The following is a 17,463-nucleotide window of genomic DNA, read 5'->3' on the forward strand; positions in this document are numbered from 1 at the left end:
TTTGCTCGCTCAGACATGCTTGGATAGCACATTGGTACGTGGCTCCGACATTCTTCAACCCGAACGACATAGTCGTGTAGCAGTAGGTGCCGAAGGAAGTTATGAAGGAGGTCTTGCTTTGGTCTTCTTTCCTCAGAGCAATCCGATGATAACCCGAGTAGCAATCAAGGAAGGACAAGAGAGCTGATCCGGCCGTGGAGTCCACAATCTGATTGATGCGCGACAACCCAAAGGGATCTTTGGGGCAATTCTTATTGAGATCTGTGTAGTCAACGCACAAGCGCCACTCGGCCGAGTTCTTCTTTCTGACTAGCATCAGGTTAGCCAACCAGTCAGGGTGGAGGACCTAGCTGCTAGTAGCTTTGTAACCTCCTCCTTGATTGCTTCTTTCTTGTCTGGCACGTAATGTCGTAATCTCTGCTTTGGAGCCGGGTTTCAATTCTAGTTTGTGCTTAGCCAACTCTCTCGGGACACCTGGCATGTCGGTCGCCTTCCAAGCGAAGATATCTTTGTTGTTCCGGAGAAAGTTGGTGAGTGCGAGTTCCTATTCTTGAGAGAGGTCGGCACTGATGATCGTCGTCCTGGTGGGGTCACCGGTGTTGAGATCAATCTTCTTGATGGATCAATCTTTCAGGGTTTTGATAATTCCCGATTTCTTAGCAGGAATTTCCATGTCATCGGGCTTCGTCTGGTATGCAAGCTTGGCAATCTCTTGTACTTTGAGTGCGAGCTGAGCCTTGGCTACAATATGGACAGCTTAAGTGTCACAATCATAGGAGCGCTTCAAGTTGCCTTGGAAGGAGAGTACTCCATTGGGACCTGGCATCTTGAGCAAAAGGTATGGGTAATGGGGGACTGCCATAAACTTGGCCAGAGCTGGACGCCCGAAGATGATGTGATATGACGAATCAAAGTTAGCCACCTCGAACTTGATGAACTTCGTCCGGTAATTGTCTAGGGTGCCAAACGTGACCGGGAGCATGATCTGTCCAAGTGGCATAGAAGCTTTGCCTGGTACTATCCTGTAGAATGGGACATTTGTGGGTGTGAGGAGAACAGCAAAGTCGAGGCCCATCTTCTTCAACATGTCGGCAAAGATGACATTCAATCCTGTGCCACCATTGATTAGGACCTTGGTAATTGTCAGCCCTGCTATTGTTGGATCCAAGAATAGAGGGTAGTGTCTAGCGTTGGATAGACTAGTCCATTGATCCTTCCAAGAGAACTATATTGGGTACTCGGACCAGTTGAGATACTTGGGCACTACTACCCTAAAGATTTTTAGGGGCGGCTAAAGAGGATTTGTAGGGGCGGTTTGGCCAGCCGCTCCTACCAAACCGTTGCTACAAATGGCTGGTTTGTAGGGGCGGTTCCCAAGCCGCCCCTACAAATCGATTTGTAGAGGCGGCCACCCCTAGAAATGTATTTGTGGGGGCGGCTGGTAACACAAGCCACCTCTACAAAAATGATTTGTAGGGGCGGCTTGAATACCAACCGCCCCTATAATTCCCATTTGTAGGGATGGTTAAATATACAGCCGCCCCTACAGTGCTTTTCCCGCCAAAAAAAGAATTCAAAAATTCAGTATCAAATTTGACCAGATCATATACATTTATATATATGTATATATATTTCCACAAGTCCACCACACACACACACACACACACACACACACACACACACACACACACACACATATATATATATATATATATATATATATATATATATATATATATATATATATATATATATATATATATATATATATATATTCAGATCCACCAACAACATATATACACAAGTTCACAAGTCCGATCACATTATATACACAAGTCCGAGAACATTCAGAATTCCGATCACAATCCATTGACAACTCCAATCAAAGGCCTAAGCCTAGCCTTTCCCACTCACAAAGATGTTGGTACTGAGGATTCCTACCTAAGTCGGACTCTGGGTGATGGTAAGTGCCTCTGACGTGCACAATCTGATCCATTATGAAGCAGCAATGGTCGCCGACGAGGTCCAGGAGGTTGTCATCACTGTGTGCATTCAATCTCACCCCTTTCTCATCTCGCCACTATGAGGAAACAAGTTTAGGTTTAGTATTTCATAATATATATGTGTGTTTTGTACCAAGTTTGTATACTAAGGGTGAAGAGGTTCAAACTTACCCTACATGGGTGTCTCCTGTAGCTAGTGGTATTACTTATGATACTGCATACGTAATATCCACAATGTACACTCTCAGGCTTCTGTTTGGGGCACTATGTTTCGTATATAAAAATATTAAGTAATGCTTTTGGCAGCAATGTAATGAAAGTACTAAAGTAAATTTCACTTACCGCACAATTTGTTTTGACATACAGGTTTTCCTTCCTTTTTGGATCATGCCTCCCTTTATGTGTGTTAACGTAGAACCTATACGCCCTGTTTCAAATGAATTTAACAAATGCAACTTGTTAGTATCCAAAAGTGAATGCTACAAGTATATATAGAAACATATAAGAGGACTGCTGATATGTATACGTCTTTAGAATCGCTATGAAGTCTTTGTATGTGTTCGGGTCCTTATCTATTGAATCAAAGACCCATGCCTGGCCCATTTCGAGGTCGACGCCTATAGCAATCCAGTGGTTGTTGCATGAATTTAATCATAGAAATGGATAAGTTCTTCTGCATCGAACAAAACAATATGTATTCACAGAGCTTTAAGTATACAACTGAACTTACTCGAAGTTGTATGGCAGCCATATACTGGTGTTGTGTTGGAGATTTTTGGAAGCTAGGGAAATGTATGCCGCAACCTTAAGGGACGCCTTCTTTATTTCCTAGTTCCGGATTTTCTCTTTCTCCTCAATGGTCTCTTCAGCAGCTAGCTCTTTGCTATCCAGTTCCTAGTTTTTGGCGTAATTAAACCTCGTCTGTGCTATGCATTGAGGGTCTAAGAACCCATCTCGCAAACTTGGCATTTGTTTTGAATTGTAAACTTGCATTCTACAAATCATGGCGTGGGTTAGTTATAACAAAAACCAAAGATTAGAATCATATGATATGAAGAGGACAAGGACTTACATGCACCACATGCGAATTAGATAGGTTTCCAAGTCTCCAAGGTGAAAGGTTGTCTGCATGTCATTAAAGTCAAAGACAATTTCCCCTTTTGGGCCTCCAAATGTGTTGGGGGGAAGCATGCTTGTATGATGTTTATATTCGTCTGGAGAACATGTAAGTACCAATCATGGAACCTTTTCATTCCAAGTGGTAGGCGCTGGATGTCCCAATTTGGTAGGAAGGACTTGCCTCTGTCGTAGGTTTCCGGGCAATCCTTTCACCATTTGGTGGCATCAACATTTGGATACCTCCTTGCCAGTTTACGGACACGGCTGAGGGCCTCTTCGGATGGTGGGACTTCTTTGACTTGGTTCTCAGGCTTAAACTGGTCATGGGCATACCACTTGTGTGTCGACGCTACATCTTGTATCAACGTATATATTGACCTTATGGTGATTGGAATCTATTTTTGAATTTCTGGCTCCTTTTGGGCACCTTCTTGTTGTTCATGTACCGGGACCGCATTAGGCCCTTACTTCTTACATGGCGAAGAAGGTTGTGGCATCTCAGGCATCTCCTCGCTAGGAGGCAGGGAAGACTATGGCATCTCAAGCAAGTGTTGGTCATAAGACAGTGAAAGTATCTCCCCCTCCTCAAGGACTCCCTCCACACGTTCAACAGCAGGCAGCGAAGAAGCATTCAATATAATGTCCTTTTCGTGCCACAGGATGAACTGGTTCATTACTTCTCCAAGAAACTACCGTCCATCGGGAGTTCGGTGGTCTATGGGCCATTGCATGAATTCAAGCTTCACGGTATGCACCTTGACCCTAGTGTAGTCCGATGGGATCCTGTTATTGTGATGCTGGCCTCTAGAAGGATGTGCCACACCCGTTTCCACCTCCATCAAAGTGTTTTGCCTACCGATGATAACCATCAAGGTGCAAATAGTTGGTTCCCGTATGCGATCGGCGGGGGTTGTGGCTGTAGTGGAACCTTGGCTGCTGGAAACTTCCGAAGGGCTACCAACTAATGCCAGTTCTCCCGGCGGAGCCATTACTGTCCTTGGCTCTGTAGACAACCCTTGCTCCTCCAGCGCCTTCACAACTAGAGCCTTCACTTGGACCTCAAGACTAACCTCCCGGTCTCTGCCATGTTTTTTGTACATGTGTCTGTCCTCTCGAATCCATACTTCCACATCATTCTTTTCCCTAACCCCCTGACATGGCCTGTGTGCTCGGGGTTTCCCAAGGCAATGCTAAGATTGCCCCTCTCTCTGGAAGCCTTGAATGAGCCCTTCTCTTTCTCTTCACCATAACTCAGTATCTTCGATACTACCTGTTCGGTCTCTGGGTTATCAAACTTTAGCTCGCCGGATTTGGAATCACTCCTTCCTAGGATCCACCTACTTGCACGCTACATAACCTTCTTCAAGTTGTATGCCCCGGATTCAGTGGCCTCTTCCTCAAACTTTCTAAAGAACTTCTCCTTGCCACGGTAGCCACCGGGACCTAGGCGATGGCGGTGCACGTTCTTCTTTGCTAGCTTGGTGTTATGGGCACTGAGTTCCAATGCCTCTGGTGTAGTCTTCTGAGCCACGAGGTCCGCCCATTGACAAGGAGTTATGTGGCCGAACTCGTGGAAGGGGGTTAACCCCTTTTGGATAAACCTCTTGTTGAGGTCCGACTTCCAACGTCGGAATGCTCTCCCATTTGCTTTAGAGCTGCATGTTTGACCCGTGGAAGGGATCCCTCCGAAAATCTGAAATTGACCAACAACTTTTTCTCCCATAGGGTTCTCTTTGTCTCTTCTGGTACTTGTGTCCAAGTTGGAACTGCTGGGTTCAACTCATCTCTTACCACTGCCCCGATCGCGTTACGAAATCGTCCCACCATAGCTTCCCGCTCAATGATCTCCCCTGCTGGCTCAACCTCTGTTATCACATACAGTGCCTTATCTGGATATTGGTTTTTTTGTCTGTCCCCCATTTCCTCTTTGGCTTTCCACTCGATTTCGTAGCTTCCGGTTGTGGAGCAAAGGCGCTATTGTCCAGCTCTGGTTGTTGCCCCGCTCGCCCTTCCTCTCTTCTACCTTGTCCGGGGAGAGGCCGATGTCGTCATTTCCTTCAAGGTTCAGTAGGAGGGGCCTATTCGGGAGGTCAAAATGTTAGTATAAAATGATCGAAGCGTTCGCAAAATTTACAGAATAAGACTTCATCCATACCTCCTCATTCGGGTCAAAATCCTTGTCCAGGTCATCCTCCGTTAGCTTCCGTCTGACTTCAGGTGGGAAAGGATCCTTTGGACTTTCATATGGGTCTTCATCATCGTCATCATCATCATCATCTTCTCCTTCGCCTCCAGCAGCCTCTCCTACTCTTCCCTCCTCTCCCCCTTCCTCTGTTCCAATATCATTAGCCTCCTCGCCAAACGGCTCTTGACTAAGCATGATTGCTAGATTGTTTTCTAGGTCCATATTGAACTGCTCCTCAGTAAACGCCTCTTGTTCTACCTCTTCAAAGGTTGCCCCGTGCTCAGGGCTTCGGGGTGTATCATTTGTTCTCCCCGTCATCTTGTGTTTTGTTCTAATACATGGACGAAGATTGACTTTAGAAACGCGACAAAGGCTATGAAGCATATAGGTATTCATTAAGGATCTCTCAAATTTGTGGGTTGCTGCACTATACCCTTTTGTATCATTGAGCCATAAAAAGATCACAAAACAAGTAAAAGTAGAGGCCTCGGAAACTTGTCAATCATCATTTGATCATGAACTTTCGAGCATCAAGGCATCACAAAAAGAGAAGTGCGTAAAGGTAATGTAGGGGCAGCTGGGAATGATGCCAAGTTCCTCACAAGTTTTGATCATCAGTTCATATTCCATATATTGTATGGATTGGATAATTTCATCGTAGGCAAAAGATAGGAGAGGAGAGTTGGCCAAAAAAGCAACTGGTATTTGTAGTAGAACAGCAGTAGTACTACTAGTAGTAGTAGTACTAGGAGTAGTAGGGATGAGAGAAGAGAGCAGTAGAAGTAGTAGGAGCAGGTAGTATAAGTAGTAAAAGAGAGAAGACAGAAGAGAGGACCAATATAGCAGCAGCATCAATAGCAAATTTGAGCACTTGCTGCTGCTTGAAAAAAAAATAAAGAGCACTTGCTGCTGTATTACAACCAAAATGTAGCTGCTGCCAATAGATAGGAAGCAGGGAGCAATAGAACACATAAAAGAAAAGAGAACAAGTGCATTTGAATTCTAGATGGAGTTGCATTACAACCAAAATATATATGGAGGTGCATTAGGACCAACATACAGGTAGTGTTTTCCTAACTAATAGGCCTAAGTATTACACTTGCATTTGCAGCTCATGGAAAGCATCATACAAAGTCCAAACACCAACACCAACAGACTGATAATCACCACATTATTCCAAGAACCACCCTGAGGGGGGATGTTGTTACCACCCTAAGGGGGAATGCTCTCACCACCCTGAGGGGGGATGCTCCCACCACAAGCAGCTGGGACCAGTTCAGGGGAACTAGTTGATGCTCCAACATAGGCATTGAAATCTCTCAGTGCATGGTCATAGTTGTTGTACTTCTTGTGTTTAGCATTTCTGACCCCAAGCACATGTTCACTAGCCTCATGCCAAGAGCTGTAAATCCCAGGTTTCTTCCCGTAGAAAACAACATAGCAAGGGCCCATTTCCTAGTGGAAGTGAAGAAAATAGCCATCAATCATGGTTGTTGTAGTAGTAGTAGCAGATATAGAGAACATAGAAGAGACAAGAGAGAATAGAGCAGTAGCACCAATATAGCAACAGCAAAAGCAGCAGCAAATTAATGGGATTCAGTAAATCATCATTGCATGAAAGCCCTTTGCCTCAGATTTGGTTTCACATTATTCATCTCAGGAGCAGACAGGAAGATAGAGATCAGAGAGAGAGGGAATTCCAAGAAAATCTCAGATTGTATTCTTAGTTGGCCCAGGACTACTAGGTCCTCCCCCAAACTAAAACAAATAAAAAGACAACTCAATGGCCGAAGTAGAAGTAGTAGTAGAATCATTGTTTTTGGGAGCTCCTCTTAACTTAGTAAGAAATCATCACCGACAAAGGGCTTGTGCTCAGTTATACATCATATGCAAGTCATGAAAATCATCCATGGTCAGCTGCTGTTTGCCAAAAAAATAGAGAGGGGACTGCACATATGGTCAGCAACCGATAAGAGAGGAGAGCACACTGCTACTATGGTCAGCAATAGTGAAGAGAGAAGACAACACCAACAAGTTCTAGTAGTAGCACTAGAAGAGAGAATAGAGCAGTAGCACCAATATTGCAATAGCAAAAGCAGCAGCATATTAATGAGATTCACCAAATCATCATTGCACAAAAGCCCTTTGCCTTAGATTTGAAGTCACATTATTCATCTCATGAGAGAGAGAGGGAGGAAAATCTCAGATTGTATTCTTAGTTGGCCTAGGACTACTAGGTCCTCCCCCAAACTAAAACAAATAAAAAGACAACTCATTGGCCGAAGCAGAAGTAGTAGTAGAAGCTCTCAGCTTAGTAAAAATCATCACCGACAAAGGGCTTATGCTCAGTTATACATATGCAAGTCATCAACATCATCCATGGTCAGCTGTTGCTTGCCGAAAAAACAAAGAGGGGACTACATATATGGCCAGCAGCAGGTAAGAGAGGACAGGAGAGGAGAGAAAAGCCATGGTTAGCACACTGCTTTAGATACTTAGGAGACAATAGTTAGGATATTTAAATACAATACTTAAATAGGGGCCATGGTTAGCACACTGCTAGAGTTATTTAAATATATATAAGTTCACAGTGCCCAAAAGCACAAGCAAATGTTAAGACTAACAAACTATGTGGTAGCTTGCCCATGCAGATTGAAAGAGGCATGCACTCAATAACAAATTACAATAACTGTGGTAGCTTAAGTTTTCACAGCTGCTATTCACACATCTAATGGAGTAAAACTATATAGTTTCACAAAGGCAGGAAAATGTATAAAGATGTGACCATGGTTGAAGGTATACATATTTCAGCATGCAAGTATTGGAGCCTAACCTATAGTGAAGCCCAGGTGGCAAGATAATAAGACGAGTCATTCAGGTGGGGTTGGTGTCTTGCCCCAAATAACAGTAAGCCTAGCTGATAATCAGCCTTTAATTTTTTCAAGAAATTCATCAGGTAGTCAGGCACTGGAACTGAATATACATATATGCACATTTATTTATTATCAGTGATGTATACTAAAAAAATTGGCATTGCCGTGCTCGCAAGTGCAGCAGCAGGATGAGTAGCATCAGCACGACATCAAACTCAGTGCAGCAGAGGAGAAGGCGGGGATGGGGGGCGCATACCTGCAGAAGACCTAGCCGAGCAAGGGATGGTGGCGGCAGCAGGCACAGGGCAGGGATGTTGACGTCGAAGAAGACCCGGCCCCACGTCAGAAGCAGAGGTCGGAGATGGGGAGCATGCACGGACATCGGAGCATATGGCCACCAAGGGATGGCGGCGGTGGCGGCGTGCAGTGGGCCGGGTCGGTGAAACCCTAGCTGTACGGTGCCAGGGCCGTCAAAACCCAAGCCGAGGATGGGTCCCGGGGGCGCGGAGATGGGGTGGCGCGTCGGTGCGGCGGCGGAGAAGGTTAGGGAGGTGGAGGCGCCGGCGGCGGTGTCGTTCGGCAGCCTGCCGGCGTCGTAGAGGAAGATGAGCGCCCACACTTAGAAAAATTTTGGCCTCCCGCGGGCTCTGGTGGCGGAGCTCATTTGTAGGGGCGGCTCCTGAGTTAGCCGCCCCTACAAATATTTTTCAATTTTTTTTTGTTCTTAGATTATATAAAGCATACAGTGTAAATTTATATATTTGTACATTCTATGTATATAAATATACCTATATATACAAATATATCTATATATACAGTGTAAATTTATACATTTTTTATTATAGAAAATATATAATTCTATGTTTTCATGTTTTCCAAAACAATATTTTAAAAATTGAAAATTTTAAATTCAAAACAAATAAAACAATTTGAGGACACTAAATGACCTTAAATGAAAATTTTGTAAACATAAAAGTTGTAGGACTCATCAAGATGTACAACTTTTATTTTGGTCATCTTGTCATTTGACTAAATTTGAATAGTTCAAATTTTGAATTTTCAAAAATGACAGGTTCAAACCAAATTTTGAAACATGAAGTGATTTCAGCTTAAAAAGCGATGAATACCAAAGTTGTTCAACTCATGAAGATCTACAACTTTTATTTTGGTCATCTTATCATTTGACTAAATTTGAACATTTGAAATTTTAAATTTTCAGAAATGACAAGTTCAAACCAAATTTTGAAACACGAAATGATTTCAGCTTAAAAAGTGATGAGTACCAAAGTTGTTCAACTCATGAAGATCTACAACTTTTATTTTGGTCATTTCTTCATTTGACAAAGTGTTAGTATACATTGTTCACAAAACTTACATATCTCTCATGTCGTTTATGAAACCATATGAGAGAGATGTAAATTTTATGAACAATGTTATTACCACTTTGTCGGATGGACAAATGACCAAAATAAAAGTTGAAGATCTTGATGAGTTATTCAACTTTGATATTCATCACTTTTTCAGGTGAAATCATTTGGGGTTTCAAAATCTTGTTTGAGTTGCCCTTTTTTAAATTTCAAAATTTGAAATGCCCAAACTATGTCACAAGAAAAGATTGATGAAATCAACACAATAAATTGATAGGGACTGATTTTAAAAATTTTTAGAAAAACAAATAAGCACATTTTGAGTTAGTATGAGGGAGAAAAACTAGTTATAAATTTTACCCAGAGATTAAAAAGAGAAATCACAACTGTTTGTGATTTCTGATTTCTCTTTTTAATCTCTGGGTAAAATTTGTAACTAGTTTTTCTCCCTCATACTAACTCAAAATGTGCTTATTTTTTCCTAAAAATTTCTAAAATCATTCTCCACCATTTTAGTTTGGTCAAACTTGAATGTGACAAGGTTTGAACAATTCAAATTTTGAATTTCAAAAAATTACAACTTCAAACCAGATTTTGAACCCCCAAATTATTTCAACTGAAAAAGTCATGAATACCAAAGTTGTAGAACTCATCAAGATCTATAACTTTAATTTTGTCATTTCTTCATTTGATAAAGTATTAGTAAACATTGTTCACAAATCAACATATCTCTCATATAGTTTCATGAATGTAGTCTCACACACACACATAAATGTAGTCTCACACACATACACTCCTTATGTTGATCAACTAGCCTGTAACACTTTTCCCCTTGACACCTTTTTGTTCCCATGGAAATACATCTTTGGGTAGGTTCTTTTCCACAGCTTCGATCTTCTTAGGAAAGTTAGTGAATAGCTGCATTTCAGTGTAGTTGTACTCTTCAACATCGTCCATGCCATCAACTCCGATAATGTGTTGTTTCCCAGAGGCAACCACATGTTTTGTCTTTTTATTTGGAGGGAGGTTAGTTGCTGGGTCAGGTAAATAGAAAACTTGTGTGACACGTGAAGCGAGCACCCAAGGGTCATCTCGGTAGCCTTGATTTTCAAGGTCCACGACTGTCAACCCGATCTCGTTGATGTGGTATTGTTTGATCCAGTGGCATCGAAACAGGGTCATTCTTATATTCATTCCATAGTCAAGTTCCCATATGTCATCAATGATGCCAAAGAATGGGATCTTTCGCCCCAATCCGTCAAGAGCTTCTATTCGGACGCCGCTGTTTTGGTTCACACATGTACTATCCTTTGCGTGGGTATAGTACGTGTACCCATTAATGTTGTAAGCTTGCCAAGTTGTGACTTGTCTTGATGGCCCCTTCGCCAACCTACTGATGATAATATCATCTATGGTTTCTCCAAGCGGTATGTTTTGATCCTTCAACCATGTAGTGAATCATTGCTTGTGTTGTTTCATGACACACTCGTCTATGCGACCATTACTCTCCTCCCTAATGATAGCCAAGTGTTCAACAATGTATGGTTCCATCAGTTCCGTACTCTACATGACATTGTAATGCGCTTGACTAAGTACTTTGTAATCCTCGTCGATGAACATTTTTCGCCCCCTGGTGCCCTTCCTAGCCAGCCTACCCTTGTGACGAGAATCGGGTTTACCAATCGCTTTCTTCCCTTTTAGGTACTCTTGACAACACTCGATGACTTCTTCAGTACTGTAGCCCTCTATCATGGAGCCCTCAGGGTATGCTCGATTATGCACGTATCGGCTTAGAACCGACATGAACCGCTCGTAGGACCATATTTCATGCAAGTAGCAAGGGCATAGGGCCTCTATCTGATGAACCATGTGAATCATGAGATGTGGCATTATATCAAAAAAAGCGAGAGGTAAACACATCTCTAGTTGATTTTGGGTCTCCACCATGAATTCATGTAGGTCATTCAGCTCTTTCTTACCAATCATCTTCTATGAGATCTATGTAAAGAAGTAGCACATGCAGTGGATGGCCATTTTCAAGAACTCTGGCTTTATAACCCTGATTGCAATGGGTAGGAACACTGTCAGCATCACATGACAATCGTGAGCCTTGAAGTTTTTCACTAATAGGTCTTTCATCGACACTAGCCTTTTCACATTCGATGAAAACCTAGTCAGAACTTTGGTCCCCTTAAGGAAAGTGCATATCACCCTCCTCTCTTCTGGGGTCAGGTTGAAGCTAGCCATGGGCAGAGTGTATTTACCATTACCCTCAGGTACTGGGTGAAGCTCTTTCTGCACATTTAGCTGCACCATGTCTTTCCATGATTTTAGACCATCCTTTGTCTTCCATGTGTCCATCAAGGTAGCAATGAGACTCTCAAAGACATTCTTCTACACGCGCATAGCATCAATAGCATGGGGGACCTCCAAGTCTGGCCAATAAGGCAAATACTAAAAGAAGATCGACTATTTCTTGAAAGGTACACCGGCGACAGGAGGTGTGCTTCTATCTTTTGTCGTCCCATCCGGATTCTTCTTTCCGAGGACAACACGTATGTTTTTCACCATTTTGAACACGTGTTGACCGTTTTTTCGTCTCTCTGGAGGGGGTTCAATCTCCGTCTTGTTGTCATAATACCTGAAGTACATCTTGCCGCGGTATTTGTGATCTATCTTTAAGAAGCATCGGTACCTTAGGTAGACTATCTTCTTGGATGCATCTAGGTACACCCATGTAGTACCATCCAAGCATACTAAGCATCCCGTCTTCCCTTTGTTCTGTCCGAACAAAGCAAACAGCGTGGGGTAATCATTGGTGGTAACAAAGATCATGGCTCTACATATGAAGTCCTCCTTTCGGAACCCATCATACATCAGCTCCCCATACCTCCATAGCCTCTCTATTTCTTGCATCAAAGGCTCGAGGAACACATCTATATCAATGCCTGGTTGTTTCAGACCCGAAATGAAAATAGCGAGGAGAAGGTACTTTCGCTTCTGACAAAGATACGTCGAGAAGTTGTATATGTTCAAGATCACTGGCCATGTGCTGTGGTCATTGTTCCTCTCATTGAAGGGGTTCATTCCATCGGTGCTCAAGCCAAACCGTACATTCCTTGGGTCCTCGCTGAAATCTTTGTACTTGTCATCGAAGCATTGCCACTGAGTACCTAGGGCCTCTATCTGATGAACCATGTGAATCATGAGATGTGGCATTATATCAAAAAAAGCGAGAGGTAAACACATCTCTAGTTGATTTTGGGTCTCCATCATGAATTCATGTAGGTCATTCAGCTCTTTCTTACCAATCATCTTCTATGAGATCTATGTAAAGAAGTAGCACATGCAGTGGATGGCCATTTTCAAGAACTCTGGCTTTATAACCCTGATTGACCCCCTCCAGAGAGACGAAAAAACGGTCAACACGTGTTCAAAATGGTGAAAAACATACGTGTTGTCCTCGGAAAGAAGAATCCGGATGGGACGACAAAAGATAGAAGCACACCTCCTGTCGCCGGTGTACCTTTCAAGAAACAGTCGATCTTCTTTCAGTATTTGCCTTATTGGCCAGACTTGGAGGTCCCCCATGCTATTGATGCTATGCGCGTGTAGAAGAATGTCTTTGAGAGTCTCATTGCTACCTTGATGGACACATGGAAGACAAAGGATGGTCTGAAATCATGGAAAGACATGGTGCAGCTAAATGTGCAATCACATCATCATCAACCTTGCGCTCATCGTCCCACCATGTCATGAGTGCAGCTTCCTTAGGGTTTAGGAAGATACGCCTCAAGCGGTCGGCCACTGGTAGGTACCACATGACCAAGGCTGGAATTCTTCTCTGCTTTGCATCGTTGCCTAATGGAGTCTCCTCTGTGGGTTGCGAATCATGTACCACCTTTTTTCCACCCTTCTTCCCCGTGGAGGCTTCTTCCCCGTCATAAAGGTCGTTGTTCTTGTACCGACTGGCCCCACACCTGGGGCATTTATCTAATTTTTCGAACGTTTTGTCATGAAAAAGTATACAGTGGTTGGGGCATGCATGGATTTTTTCAACCCCCATTGTCAATGGATTTATAACCTTCTTTGCTTGGTATGTGTTGGTGGGAACTGAGTTTGGCTTTAGCAGCAGCCATGAAAGGAGACGCAATAGATCATTGAAGCTACAGTCTGACTAGCCATACTTAGCCTTTAGGATGAGTAGCTCAAGCACAAATCGTAGAAGTGTCCAATGTGTTGGACAACCCTTCTCAACATTATACACAGTCTCCTTCGATGCTTTTGTGACCCTTTCCAAAATTTCTAGACCTTTCGGGCTCTTTAGTAAAATCTCTGGTCCAAGGGATTGAAGCATTTCATCCAAATCATCATCATCATCTTCATCACTGACACATGCTCCGCCATCATTATTTCCAGCACCTTCGACGTTATCATCCCAACCACCAGCACCACCACCTTGCTCAAGGTAATAATTAGCCATTTGTACACCAAGCTCTACTACATATTGGTCTAGGTAACCTAGGGTTTTGGCGTCATCTTCTTCTGGAGCAACTTGGTCAACAACCATTTCACCATGATGAATCCACACTGTGTAGTTGTTAACAAATCCTCGCATAATCAAGTGTGATCTGATGGTTGTCACATCTTTGAATGCTAGATGATTCTTGCAATCTCTACATGGACAAATAATTGAATCTTTATTCTCTTTCAAGATATTTGCATGGTTCTCTGCGGCTTCGATAAATATATCCACTTCATCACAAAAACCTGGCTTGTACCTTAATGCACCATACATCCAAGACCGCCTATACTCCATCTTATACGAGAACTATCAAAGAAAAAAATAAAGGACTAATTATTCACAGATATATAACTAGAAATTTTATGGAAAACCATTATATATACAAAACAATTATTGACCTAATTTAAAATATATATTTAATTCTCCACTAAAATATCATGGTTACAATAACAAACAATTTCAAAGATAATATATAGCAACAATTAATATTTTACACACTATCCTTCATGCAAAAAATTTAATTATTAATAAAATAACAAACCCTAGCTCTAGATCTAGATCTACTTGACACATCCATTGAACTAACTAATAGACCAATAAAATCAAGAAAGAACCACTATATAAGAGTGTAATCTTAGTCCACTAACTAATTTACACTAGAACCTTCAAAACTTTGGTCCAATTTGCTTCATAAATGGCTCAAGCACCATAGAAGAGAGAGAAAAGCAAAACCCTAATTACTCACTAACCAACCATTAAAACTTCCTAAAAATGTTTGGAATAGCATTTTCTTACCTTCTACAACCTCTCCACCAAAGAAAATGTGATCAAAACCTCCCCCTTATAAGAGCAATTTTTGGGAGGTGCCCAAGACCCCCCTTCCTTCCTTTCTCGGGCTACAGTAACTGGCCTGAGGAGGAAGAAGGGGGGCGTTGGCCTGTTATGGAGGGGGATTTGTAGGGGCGGCTGGTGATTCAGCCACCCTTACAAATCAAACAGTAGAGGCGGCTGGTGAATGAGCCGCCCCTACAAATCAACCCATTTATAGGACCGGCTCTTATCACTGGCCGCCTCTACTGTTGGATTTGTAGGGGCGGCTGGCCTAGCGGGGCCCGTGCAAGACCACTGTAGGGGCGGCTGCTGATGGAGCCGCCTCTAAAAAAAAAGGCCCTGTTGCTTGAAATCCATTCTGTAGTAGTGGGGGTGGCAGGCTCGGCAGCCATGATATCCCGGAGAGTAAGCTTTTCTTGTCTCTTGGAGGACGAAGCTGAAACTCCTCCGAAGATAAGGTTAACTACACCCTTGGGATGCTGGAAGTTGCCCCCATCGCCCTGGTCTGCCCCATCCTTCTTGTTATTATGTTTGTCCTTGCCCTTGTCGTATTTCGAGTGAAAACCCAGTTCCTTGAGTTGCCTGCACTTGGCTGCCGTGTGCTTGGCATTTTTGTGGAAAGGGCAAGGTAAACCGAGTAAATCCTCAAATCTCCTGGGCTTGCCAGATCTCTTGGACTTTTCCGCAGAAGCAAGGGCGTTGTCGGGCCCTCGCTTTCTACTGGATTGCCCACCTTGATTGCTTCTGGGATCATAACCCCAATTGTCTCAGTTGTCTTGTCAGTTGCGATTGTGAAACCTCTCGCGTGTCCGCTCTGCTGAAGCAATCATCTTATGGACAGTGCGACGGAACTCTTTTGCGGTCTTAGGATAATCCTTGCAAAAATCTTCGAATTGGGAGCGTTCCTTGATGCTGTTGGAGAAGTGCTCGATCACCTCTCTTTCAGTGACGTCAAAAACTATCGATCATATTTCTGCAAATCGCCGGTAATACTCCCGTAGGCTCTCGTTATTATGTTGCATGCAGCTTCTGAGCTCGCTCCGACTGCTTGGCCGGGTAAGTACTCCAGAGAAATTTTCAGAAAAAAGCCTCTGAAGGTCCTCCCAACTGTCTACCGAGTTGGGTCGTAGCTTATCAAACCAGGCGAGAGGCACAGGTTCGAGTGCCATTGGGAGGAACAGAGCCTTGAGATCATTGTCGCTCCCAAGTCCCCAACAAGTTCTACAGCCTGAGAGTAGATACAGAGCCATTGCCTCGGTTCTGTCTTCCCATCGTATTTTGCATAATTGGATGGTTTGAACTTGTAGGGAAAGCGGATTGCTTGAAGTCGTCTGGAGAAACATGGGAATCGATCCGGGAGGCCTGCTGCCCTATATTCAGATTCGGCACCACCTTCTTTATGGCTGAGTCGGTTGCACAGGTCATCCGGGGCCAAGTTAGCCGGCTGCTTATCCCTGTTGCCCCGGTTTTGGCTGCCTTGTCCTCCAAGTCGGTCGTGGGCAGACCTTCTCTGCTCTGGCCGAGTGGAACCCCCTTGGGAGGGGTTGATGACGGAGGCCAAGTTCCAGCCAGTTAGCTGTAATGCTGTAGACTGCAGTATCACCTTGAGGCGCTGCTACTCTTCAGTCGGATTGGTGATACCTGCCAGTTCCATTGCCAGAGCGTAGACGTTGGCGTAAGGCGTATTAAAAACCTTGTGGCCTGCGACCTCCATGAAGTCGGTGTCGAGGTTGCGTGAGGCAGATGCCAGTCGGCCCACATGTTCCCAACATTATCGATTCCTGAATTCATCTTCTAGGCGCTGTTGGTGGTCTGCTTCTGCTGCCAGGCACCGCCGTTCGACTTCTCGGCAGCCGGCTTGGTACCGCTCCATCTCTTCCTTACGATGGCGCGCGCGGTTACGATGAGCCTGCCGTTGCTTATTCTTCTTTTCCCTAGCAGTCTTCTGGGCATCTGAATTCGGGGGGGGGGGGGGGGGGGGGGGGGGGGGTGCAGGATCATTGGCAGAGATGTCTGACAAAGTCTCATCACCTGAGTTGACGTCGGGAGCCTGTGGCATGGGAGGCAACGGGGGTTGCTGCATCATGAAGACTTCCCGAGTATGGCAGATAGTGCTGTTGGTTCCTGAATCCGCTGTTGATGCACTGGAAAGGATCTCAGTAGAGCCCCCATCCCTGAATCCGCTGTTGATGCACTGGAAAGGATCTCAGTAGAGCCCCCGTCCCCTATGGGGAGGGCGTTGCCGACTTGGAACTGTAGCTATCCCATCATAAGGATCTCAGCAGAGCCCCCGTCCTCTGTGGGGAGGGCGTTGCCGACTTGGGACTGTAGCTGTCCCATCATACCGACAAGGTGAGAGGGGTCTGATGAGATGGTGAGTTGCCTAGCACCAGGCCAATGCACTATGTTGCCATCTGCCGTAGCCGAAAGGACTAAACCCTGTTGAGCACCCGTAAAGGGATCTCTTGATCTGATTGCATCAGCTTGATATCGACTCCTGATAAATAGAAGCCGAGTTTCTGAGTCCGAGTTGAAAACCACTCGGGTCTTTGGTGCGGAC

The sequence above is a fragment of the Miscanthus floridulus genome, chromosome 10 (assembly GCF_019320115.1).
Source record: "Miscanthus floridulus cultivar M001 chromosome 10, ASM1932011v1, whole genome shotgun sequence".
Lineage (NCBI taxonomy): Eukaryota > Viridiplantae > Streptophyta > Magnoliopsida > Poales > Poaceae > Miscanthus > Miscanthus floridulus.